General features: G+C 38.4%; 1 protein-coding gene and 1 long non-coding RNA gene across 5 annotated transcripts in view; one reads left to right on the top strand and one right to left on the bottom strand.

Moving 5' to 3' along the window:
• TENM3 (teneurin transmembrane protein 3) overlaps nucleotides 1–793 on the bottom strand; it is a 974,114-nt gene extending 973,321 nt beyond the window's left edge. Inside the window, exon 1 of the mRNA XM_081021657.1 lies at nucleotides 727–793. The gene's annotated coding sequence lies outside the window, so the exon portion shown is untranslated. The remainder of the gene's footprint in view (nucleotides 1–726) is intronic.
• Nucleotides 794–943: 150 nt separating this feature from the next.
• On the top strand, nucleotides 944–9,553 carry LOC308485772. Of its 4 annotated transcripts, none has more exons than XR_013990753.1 (5): nucleotides 1,052–1,187; nucleotides 2,425–2,525; nucleotides 4,734–4,802; nucleotides 5,938–6,140; nucleotides 8,821–9,553. It is a non-coding gene; the product is annotated as an uncharacterized lncRNA (long non-coding RNA). The 4 variants fall into 4 exon arrangements; XR_013990754.1 differs by having other exon boundaries at nucleotides 6,029–6,140; XR_013990752.1 differs by lacking the exon at nucleotides 4,734–4,802 and having other exon boundaries at nucleotides 944–1,071; nucleotides 6,029–6,140.
• Nucleotides 9,554–11,602: the final 2,049 nt, after the last annotated feature.

The raw sequence follows: 11,602 nt of genomic DNA on the forward strand, positions 1-11,602 counted from the left end.
TTAAGCCCAGTTTTCATTACTTTTATTGTGGAAAGGGGATAAGTCCATTGTATTGGCGCAGCATTGTCATCTCATTTGCAATCCTCAAAAGACCCCTTTTCTTCCTGGAGAAATCAAATGACATAATCTCTGGCACTCTTTAGAAACCTTCTTTTTTATTTCTTTAATTAGGAGTTTTCACTAGGACCTCCTCCTTGAACTCTTAGCATTTTAATACACTTCTGCCTCACTAACCCGGCTGATTTTGTGCAGCACACATTCCTGATCTGCAAGAAAGCTGCTTTCTTCCAAGACTTTTCATATTCTGCCCTAATCCCTTGGTAATTACAAAGGCTCTCTCTGCAACAATAAGCAAGTCTGAGAGGAATTTCTGTTGCGGTGCTTCTCACAGAAAAACTCTGCTTGAGCATCCCAGTTAAATTTTCTTCCCAGGAGTCTCAGACTCAGAATACAAGCCTGCAAAATGCCAAAAGAGAGGCACTCAAAGGTTATCGTGGAAACCTGGGTTGTAACAAAACTTTGGTTAAACAGGAGTGAGAAAAGAACGTCTCCTGACAAAAAATTGTTCAGTCAGGACGGGGTTAAATTCCAATTCTAAAAGCTTTGCCACAAAGATGACAGCGCTTCAAAACATTTATTTAATGGCTTATAACCATTTACCTCAGGGCTCTTTTGTAACTTTTTCTGTATTGGTTTATATATAATAGTGTTATTTGGTACATTTACCTCAGGAGTGGGAAAATATTTTCAGCTTGAAGGCCGCATCCCCTTCTGAGCAACCTTCCAAAGGTCACATGCCAGAGTAGTAGGTGGGGCCAAAAGCAAAAGTAGGTGGAGCAACAAATTTAAATTTTACCTCAGCATAGTAGGCTAGTTTCTATTCACACAGTCTTCTTTATCCTCCATCTGGGCAGGCAAGAGGCATTACCAGAGTTCAAGGATACATTCCAGCCAACCAAAAACATTTGGGGAGTCCTTGATCTTGGGTGGGGAAGAGTAGAGAGGTCAGACAGAGAGACCGGCAGCTCTGTATTCTTCTCCTGTACCTGAGGGTCCTCACGCTTGCATGATGTGTGACCTGGTTAAGTGGATGGAGAGATTCTGCTTCAAAAAGCCCACAGACAAACAGCTATGTAATTTTTAAAAGAAGCCATCTGAAAGCAGCCCTGCTCAAGGAAGTTTTTAGTGTATGATGTTGTGTTTTTGTTTTTTACTATTTTTTGTTGGAAGCTGCCCAGAGTGTCTGGGACAACCCAGTCAGATGGGTGGCATATAAATAATATATTATTGATTATTGATTATTATTATTATTACATGTTACACACACACACACACACACACATGTAAAAAGCCTTCATTTCCTTCTTTCTAAATATAGATGATAGTATGTACCTTTCTTTGAAAGGAAGGGCAACAGAAGGTGTCATAATTATATTTTTATGGGTATTTCAGGAGTGGGCAATGGTTTCCCCCCTCAGGGTCTACATTCCTTTGTAAACAAGCTGGCAGTGGGCTAGGAATGCTCAAGAAATTTGATTTCTGTGAATGTAAGGGGACCTGATCCACAATGACTAGTTCTAACATGCAAATAAACGTGATTATCCTTCAGATTTCTCACTTCTCTAAATTTAGCAAAATAGCTTTTGGCTAAAAAAATATACAAAATTCCCGAAACAATGTATGATAAAAAACATTTCAGATGTATTCAGTAACGGAATACGGCTGTATATATAAAAATAAATTTAAAAATTGTCCAGTAGCACCCTAGAGACCAACTAAGTTTGTTCTTGGTATAAGCTTTTGTGTGCATGCCAGAGGTATCTGAAGAAGTTTGCATGCACACGAAAGCTTATACCAAGAACAAACTTAGTTGGTCTCTAGGGTGCTACTGGACAATTTTTTAATTTTTTTGTATATTTCAACTGTGTCAGACCAACATGGCTATCTACCTGAATCTAGAATACGGCTGGAACTTTTTAAAAAATAAAATGCTGGTACATGTGATAACAGGACAGTATGGATTTAGGGATGAGCATATGAGAAATTGACATGGACCAGCATGATCTGTCCTCCCTGCCCTAAATATTACTACCCAGTCAGTATTACTCTTAAGAATCTGGGTGCTTTCTAAGACTTTTCTTTCTCTGCTCAGGCAAGAAGTGATGGCCCCCTAAGTTCCAGAAAAGGGGAAGGCTTGAAAGCCAGGTTTAGATGCATGTTCTCAAATGGCTGTTCTCTCTTCTTGGGCAGGCTTCTGAAAGACCAAGAAGTTGGTCACAGACATCTCTCTCCACTCCAGCCACCACACTCAGTGGCTTCTGTCTGAAAAATGGCATTCTTCGGAAAGAAAAAGAAAAAAGGTGCAGTGTGGGGCTTAGAGTGACAAAACTGTTCATAGCCCGTCTCTTTCTATCTATCCACCAGCAAGGAATGTGTTACGCTTGGAGGGGAGCAGAGGTCACATTCAGGAAGACTGTGAGCTGCACAGTGGATTGTCCACCTCTGGTTTCGCCTTCCAATACCAGGTAAAATATAAAACACAAATCAGTAACACCTAGAGGGTTACCTTCCCTATCTCCTAAAATAATTTCTTGTGCTTTTTGTATATTTGGCATAGAAAAGAAATCACTTAATTGACCTGGCTCTTCTCCCTATGTTAATCCCCTTTGGCTGCCTATCTGCAAGGCTAAGTCTCGAAGCATGAAAATCTGAGTTTTTCTATTATCTCTAAACTCAAAACCTCTTATTTTATTTTTAATGTTTTCCCATTTGGGGGAATTGATTATCTTTCACCCTCTAGCCGCAAAGAACATTCTAAGGAGTGAAATGATTTTAGAGAGAGTTATGTTACTAGGCATGGCCTACTAAATAGGTAACCATTTCCTCCCAATTATATTGTATGCTTGAATTCAACCAGTTCTGCCCTACACAATCTGATCAATTTTTAATCTTGGAATTCAAGCAGCCTAAGAACATAGTTCTTCGGCATCTGTGGCCTTGTTGGTGAGAGGGGAAAGGTCAAGCTTATTTAATTGTATACAGTTGTGTTAAGAACTGTGAAATAACCACAAACAGAGAGATACAAACACACACATGATTGCTTCCAACCAATGCAACTAATTGTGGATACATAGGATTCAGGTTAAAACAGCGTACAAATTGTCAAATCACTTCATTTCTCTTATAGTGACTAGGCTGCTTCTTCTAATTTGCTGTGCTCTTGTGAAGCAGGAATCTGAAACCTTAGGGGAGGAAAGAAAACATACAAATGCTATTACAGTACACATTTCTAAGCAGCAGGAAGTCTGTAGTAAGTGTCAGATTGATCAGGATTTTACTCTCCATATAAACAACTGCTATCAAGTGTACCATGGGAAAAGGTCAGGCATTCATCTATGCTATAATATTTTTACCAATTTAGACTTAGACAAGACTTGATGGGGAATAAATTATTGAAAACTTTAAACTTGAACCACAAGTAGCTTTAAAAGCAGAACAGCCTTCTACTTTTACATCCTTTCCAAGGAACTTGGATTTGCCAATGTACATAAAAATATGATAGGCAAGCTTGAGAAAGATCCGCCGACATTCTGGAAGAAGTGTATTGGCAGCATATATACATTATAAACCTCAATATGCAAAAGTACATATGCATATAAAACCACATGTAAGGAAGGAAGTGTGGATACTTAATTGCTATGAATAATGTGTAGCTGTTCAGCTTAATAAACTACAGGTTTGTAGAGGCGGGCAAGACCAGAGCTCATTTTGCCCTACCTTTTATTCAGAAGTGTGAACATTCACTTATCAGTCCCCCAAATATGAGCTTGTTGAGTTTACATTACAAAACAATACAAGCAAAATGTAGCTTTATTGCAGAAAGGCCATTGCAGACCAGTTACATAGTGTAGGTAAAGGTTTACAATAATATAATAGAAGGTGAGTAGTAGCATATGTAATGGAGCATAGAACAAATGATTAAGGTGCTGTAAATGGGGAGAGTTCAGAAATGCAGGATTTCACTTCCAATAAGAAACTGCCATCTAATGTGGTTATGTTGTTATTAAATTGCCCTATTGTATGGCACACTCTTAGCATTGTAATTAAGCATAGAGTGGTAAACGACATTGATACATCTTAAGAACACTCCAAAGGAGCATGATGCATTAAATCCTTTATAATCCACATGCATTAAGGTCCCAGGATATCATTTACACCAACTTGTTTAAACACTTAGAAAAATAAATGCACACAAATTGCACACGTTTCAACAATTACTGTGAAATAAGAGGCTTCTATGCATTACTGATAGGAAAACTTGCCTTTCCAAAACAATATCTGTCACTAAAAAGTACCTGGAGGTTTACTCAATATTTATATGTTTAAATTCCTCAGTCATTATGATTTAAGGAAGAATGATAAGCCATAAACGGCAGCAGGCAGCTTGTTTTAAAAATAATTGTATCCACTCAGAATGAATGAATCTGGGGATCAGTGATGTCAAAAAGACACTTCCACTTGCCACCATAAAAGGTTACAGCTGAATGCCACATTATCTGCATTGATTTTACACCATCACTTTAAAGTAGGAATGGGGAATCTGTGACCCTCCAGATTTTGCTAGACCCCCAACTCTCATCATCCCTGAGCACTGACCACACTGGCTGGGGCTGATGAGAGTTGGTGTCCAAGAACATATGGATGACCATAGGTTCCTTTCCCCTTCTTTACAGAATACAAGAGTGCTATATCCTAGGACATTGCAACCTAAAATTCAACACTGCAAAATTATCAAAGTAGAGGTAAGTGGATCCAGGGATAAACACTGAAAAAATACGTGATTGTTTTAGACAAATTTATTTAAGCTTGGTCACAGGCTTAACTGCAGTGGGGCATGGGACAAGAACTAGGGGGTTGGGAGCGAACAAGGTAGCTATTGAGAAGGGATTTGAAGTAAGGAAGCTTGTAATTCATGTTGATACAGAATTCTTAGCGTAGAGAAGAAATCAAAGGATATGTGTTATCAACATATGGTTAATTTTCTAATATTTTTGACTACGACTTTATCAACCGAGTGGTTGTTTATAGATATGTTTTTAACTCTGTTACACACACACACACACACACACACACACACACGGTATTCCTGATTTATTTGTTTTTGGCCAACTTACATACAGCCCTTTCAGTTAATTCCACTTGTGTGAACTATTAATTGTCAGGACTCAAAACTGCATTATATACTAAACCTGGCATCTTGTTCACTTGCTGAATGTTACCACCAAATGCTGTTCAAAGGCAGGAATTAAATGTTCTAGTGCTGGCTTGCTTTTTTTTGTTTTTGTTTGTCTGGGGAGGTCGGTTTCCTGGTGGCCTCTACCACAGAATCACCTTACTACTACTATCTGTGCTGTGCCTTCAATTGCTAACCTGCTCCTTTTGAATAGGGTGGTGCCAAATTGAGTCAGGTTCTGTCCCCTTGCAACATGTCCTGATTCAAATTAGGGATTGCATCCTGCCTCCACAGCTTGCTCTCTCTTGCCTAAGCAAGAAACATATTTATCTTGGAAAAAGGGGAAGCCTCAACAAAGCATGCAGACTTACTAGCCAGTTGAATATTGACTAAACATTGGGAGAAACATCTTGATGGTAAGAATAGTTTGGTAATGGAACCAATAACTTAATGCGGTGGTGGGTTCTCTCCAGTGGAAGGTTTTGAAGCAGAGGCTCAACCGTCATGTTGGGGCTATCTAGATCTGAATTTCCTGTACCAAGCAGAGAGTTAGACTAGATCCCTTCAAACTCATTTTACACCTGCCCACTATATCTCTTTCATTTCCTTCCACTGTCACTTCTTCCCTGTGCTGGCTGAAGAAAGTGGCTTATATATCCATGTGCTTCAGATGGAAGTAAAAGAGCCCCTTCCTTTATCACCAGGCTGTGGGCACTTTGCTAGCTTCTACCAGCTGGAAGAATATGATTATTGCAGTGGACCAACTGAATCTGATGCTCCTGAACTTGCTTGCAGAATGATTCACTTCTCCAAAAGTCCCCTCCAAGTTTTGGACTACTACTTCTTTCAGCTTCCACTGGCATGGTCAATAAGCAAGGATAATTGGAGCTGCAGTACAACATAGCTGGCAAGTATATGCTTGGGGAAGACCTTCTTAGTAACTAAAGAGAATATATACAGACACAGCATAAACATGGGGTACTTAGCATTGCTAAAGCAAAGACTATACCCCAACAGCAAGCTTGATGCAGCACTCGCCAGTAGTATGAATATGCAAAGGATTCTACACATTTACAATTTCTAGTCTGCTAAGTAACATGAATTCAGCCAAACAAATATTAAATAGAAAGGTTATGAGAATAATAGAGGTCTTTGCCTAAGGCACATTTCTAACTCACATTAATATGAATGAAAGTTAACCATGGGCCAGAAGAGAAAGAATACATTGCTGTGTGTGTATGGAGTCTCTGAATATTTCATTTAAATATATATATATTTAAAAACGTCTAGTTTATCAGAACAAAGACTTCAGATTCTGTTTTAGAATTACTGAGGCGCAAGATAGGACCAGGAAAGTTCACCCGGCCATGTATATTTTACTGCAAACATGTCATTTTAGACATCTTTCAAAGCTGTATGTGAATATGAAAAGCAATCCTACTGAGGTATTCTTTGCAACTCCTCATTGACATATTCATGCAATGTAAAATCAATCAAAAACTGAGGAAGCATTTTATGGAAGTGGAGTGGGGGTGGGGAGATGGCTCCAAAAAAGCCATCTCCAGGATTTAAACTGTATAAAATATCAGTGGAAGCTGGCTTTTCTCTCTTTAAAATCTCAGCTTTAGATGAAAATTGAAACAAATATTGATTTTTTTTATTACAAAATCCTTAACTATTAATGGAACATTTCCCATGCCATGCTGATGGATCCAAATTAGTGTACCAATTCTTCATAATCAAAATAACATAAAATACACAATGACTTTTTCTTCTGTGCTGCTAGGAAAAGGTTAAATCTAAACTGGATAAGGTCTGAGTCAAAATGTGGAACAGTACAAATCTGCCCAAAATCTAATGTCATATTTCTAGAAATGTAATATTTTGCCTTCTTGCATGTAAGAGTTTGCATGCCAGCTTTGCACTTTAGCCAGGATTATAATATTAACATAATGTGAGTTCTGGGGTGCAAAATATTTTGTCATAGAATTGTAGAGTTGGGAGGGACCATGAGGATCATCTAATCCAACCCCCTGCAATGCAGGAATTTTTTGCCCAACATGGGAAATTGTCACTTCTCCATAATGAGGAGTCTTAATTCTAACTTTGTGTCAAACAAACTTTTTTCCTTCCACATACACAGCGCAGTGGGAGACCTTTTTTTGTGGTGCAATTACATGCAACTAGGAAAGTGTGTGTGAATACTGGTAGTCTGTTGGCAGCGTTGATTGCGCCAGTCATTCCAATCTGATTATCACTCTACCTCCCAGAACAGTTTTGGTTGGTTTGGAAAGACACACATGATCAGCCCTGTCCACATAGCTAGAATATTTGTATACACTTCGTTGTTTGATTATATTTTCTTCGTGATTGACTATTATGAAAGCTTGCCTTGAGGTTGCTTTTGGGAATCAAAAGCAAGATAAATGGTTTTATAAAACAAAACAAACATGTTCCTGGAGGTGAAGTGAAAGAGTGCTTATGTGGAAAGTCTGTGAATCTGGGATATAAGATTGTGTGGAAAGTCTGTGAATCTGGGATATAAGATTGTGTTAAGGAAAGTAATTTTAAAAGAATTATGTATACTTTGAACATTGTTTGCAATTGTTGTTTTAAAGACTGCCTATTTTAAACTAATAAGTAACCAGCATGTTTTAAATTTCCACAATACAGTCAATATTTTATAGTACAGTCATGGCAACAGGAGTTAACTATCTGCTTGGTTGCACAATGTTTCATATAAGCATTTAAAAGTATGTGTTCGTAAATAATCTAAGGAGGCATACTATGAATTTTTTTTTTTTTTGCCTTTTCTTTCTGTCTAGGTATAGTACACTGTAAACCCCAGTGTAACAAACTTTATAGCTTACCATATCAAAGTTTATCAAAGTTTACTTTCTTTATCATTTACTACTGTATTGGATCTAGCAATATTTTGGCAGCCTAAAATTACCCTAGTCTGACCTTGACATTAGTATTCAACAGCACTGATGGAAGAATGACAGCTTCTCCATCCTAGTGGGTGATTTTGCAAGCTTTTACCTTCATGACTATGGAGTTTCTGTCAAACGTGCTTCCAGCTGAATGATCACATTCTTTTGAATTATGAAGTGGCTGCAAACTGTGCTAATTAGGTCCATATTGATGTCACTCATAAGGATTAAACAGCCTTAATAGCCTTAAAGTTATATAAATATGTCTAATCTTAATACACCATTATCTCTTGCTTGTATTTCATTTAGGAACACAATTAAATAGCTCAGAAAATGTATGCTCAAAGGTTTAAATTTGATTTTTTTTTTAAAAAAAGCTATTGAAGGAGAGATACTTTTTTAAAAAACAACTTGCATAAGTAACAAATAACAGTATTATTAACATTGAGAATTTTTAATAATAGTTTAAATAGAATAAAGGCCAATGTATCTAATCAGCTACCATATATGATATTGTCTGGCATGTTCGTGGGGTTTAATTTTTTTGATATAGAAGTTTGGGGTGTGTGGTGCATGTATTGGTGGGAAAATATTTTCATGTATTCTTTCATGCCTTCGTTTCCTCTGTTTGATCCCTAAAAACCATTCATGAAGGCAAGTGGGCAGAAGAGGACCTTCCATCACCTCCTCCCCACTACAGCTCCTTTGGCTCCTGAAAAACCGTACCTGAGAGTTGGAGGAACCCACAGAAGGTGCCTAACAGATTTTGGACAATTCACCCCTTCCCACAAGCTTCCCCATACAACAACCCACCGTGTTCAAGATGGTCCCCTGATCCTCAGGATAAGCTTTTTGACAGCACAGGGATTTCAGATGGGAGGAAAGGTGAGAAAGTCTTATCTCACTTCAATGAGCATTGCTTAGGGTCCAACTGCTTCTCTGCCACTGCACTGACACCATTTTTCACAGCATGATCCCAGAGAATTTAAATAAGATGCATCATCAAAATCCAATGAAAAATAAGCTAACATTTTCTATCTTTCACAATAGATGTTGGCTAAACCTCAGAAGTTTAAAACTGGAATGTATCAAAAATATGTATTATTGCTCATTCTATGACCCATTCAAATTGTGTACAGGGCTAAGGGACCATATGCTATGCTTTGAAGCCAAGAGGAATTGAGTGGTTCAGAACATTTTTGTGGAAGTAAGGAGCATGCAAATATCACACGGTTTGTTCAACATACCCAGATCCAAAACATTTTTGTCAGTCAACCACTAGATAGCTTTCTATAGGATTCTTCCTACAAAGGTATTTGCTTTAAATGTATTATATATTGTGTTTGCTTCTGGATAGGATCCTATATTAAAGTGTTGCCACAAATAATTTAGCACAGTTGGTAGTTCATAGCTGAAAATGATAACAATATATACTATACTTTTCACTGTAAAGAGAAACCAAGGCAAATATTATCCCAACCAATGTTTGTCACCCAGACACAGGAAGCAGGGCAAGACAGCAGTCACAAGGTTTAAAGGTTAGAGTATGCTCTATTTAGAACAAAGGGGTGTCTACTCAATCCTGATCAGCTGGCTACTCTAGGCATTTAAAGCTACCAGTGCTCTAGTGACTCCATCTGAAATAGTAATGAATGATGAAATGGTCACACCTCTCCTACAGTGATTCTAAGACAGCCTTGCTGGTAAGAACATCATGCCGCAATTTTGGTAAAGATAAATAAACCTTTTACCATGAATGTATTTAATGGCAAACTGCTTGGTCAAAGTCATAAAATCAATTTATTATGTAAAATCATGAGATAAAGATCACTATTCCATCTCTAAACCACCTATATCAGCATAGCCCAGAGGATTCTAAGTTTGGTATGTTTTGGTTTTACTTTCTCCTTTAGGAGATACTTAGCTGCATTTTAGTGTGCACATTATTCCAAAAGGCAGCATAATGGAATAATTAATCATTTCCTCAGACAAATGTGATCAAGTTCTACTCCCACCCACCCAATGCTACTAGGGCCTTGTGTTCTTAATACAAATAAAATGGATATGTAAAAGAGGCACAGTGTAAACAGAAACAGCCACTTGCTTCTCTTCCTTACAATCTTTCTCACACATGAAACTTTAAATCCAGTTTCACTTGAAATTTAGGGATATGTGAAATCCCTTCCAACAACTCTATAGCTGAGTTTAAGGTTCAGTTTTCTGCCCCAAATCCAACTGCCCTGAGCATGAAGCCATACTGGGATGAGTAGTGACAGAGTGATCATTAATAAAGTCTTAATAAAAGGTCAAAGATGTCAGAAGCCCAACAGTTACCTAGAAACTGAGATGGTGGCTACAGTGTAACTGACAGAGGATCTTGCCCTAGTTCCTGCCTCCGAGCTGATCCTGGTGATCACTGAAAGTGAGTGTGGCTGGAAACAGCCCACTGAAACAGATCTCATAGCACCCATAGCACACCCAACCAAAGTCAGGACCCTAATTGGTGATTTCTCCCAGCTCAAGAAACCAAATACCTCCCACATAACATCAGCAATCCAACAACAATTCAAGAGTTTGGAGGGAGACCATGAAGCATAGGAAAAGTGCCCATCTTTAGATGACAGTTGGCTCTTAAGAAATTCCAGCCTCAGTTCACTCCCAACCCTTTTTGATTCTATGGTTCTGTTATTACTGTTTGTCAGATTGTTATCCTGCCCTTCCTTCCAAAGGAGCCCAGGGCAGCGAATTAAAAATATCCAGAAAAAAGCATAGGACATGCAATCTAAACACACAACTAAAATAATTCCATGGTTAAATCCTGTCATCAAAATGCCTGGTCAGAAGAAGGCATCTTACATTGACCCTGAAAGACTTTTGTGGATTGCCAAAGAAGGCTGGAACACAGTTAAAGCAAATAATAATAATAATAATAATAATAATAATAATAATAACCACCCTTCATCCGAAGATCACAGGGCAGTTTACACAACAAAAACACAAAAATATCTAGCACAGGAACAAACATAAACAACCCCCCCCCCCCATGTAAAAGGCCATAGATTCTTTAATCTAATGGGAGAAGAGGAATGTTTAGCTACCACACAACCTTTTCCAAGAGGGGAACCTGGCTGTGCTCTTCAGTAATGACTCCACCAGTCTAGCGCTCCCATCCCTTTCACCCCATTGCCATTGAAATCACAGGAGTGACAGCTGCCATGGCAACCCTATAGCCTTTGAAGTCCTTCTGCTCTCTCCTCAAGTTCTGCTGCTCTTTCTTCTGCACATGCTTTGCAGAAATCTCCCTACTCAGTTCCAAGTATCTTTGGTTAAAAGGATCTCAGATAGCAAGGCAGAGAAAGGACTTAGTATGAGACCTTGGAAAGACACAGCCAGGCAGTCAGAATAAACAGCACTGGTCAAGAAGGACCTGTGGTCT

The sequence above is a fragment of the Podarcis pityusensis genome (genome assembly GCF_964106645.2).
Source record: "Podarcis pityusensis genome assembly, chromosome: 9".
NCBI lineage: Eukaryota > Metazoa > Chordata > Lepidosauria > Squamata > Lacertidae > Podarcis > Podarcis pityusensis.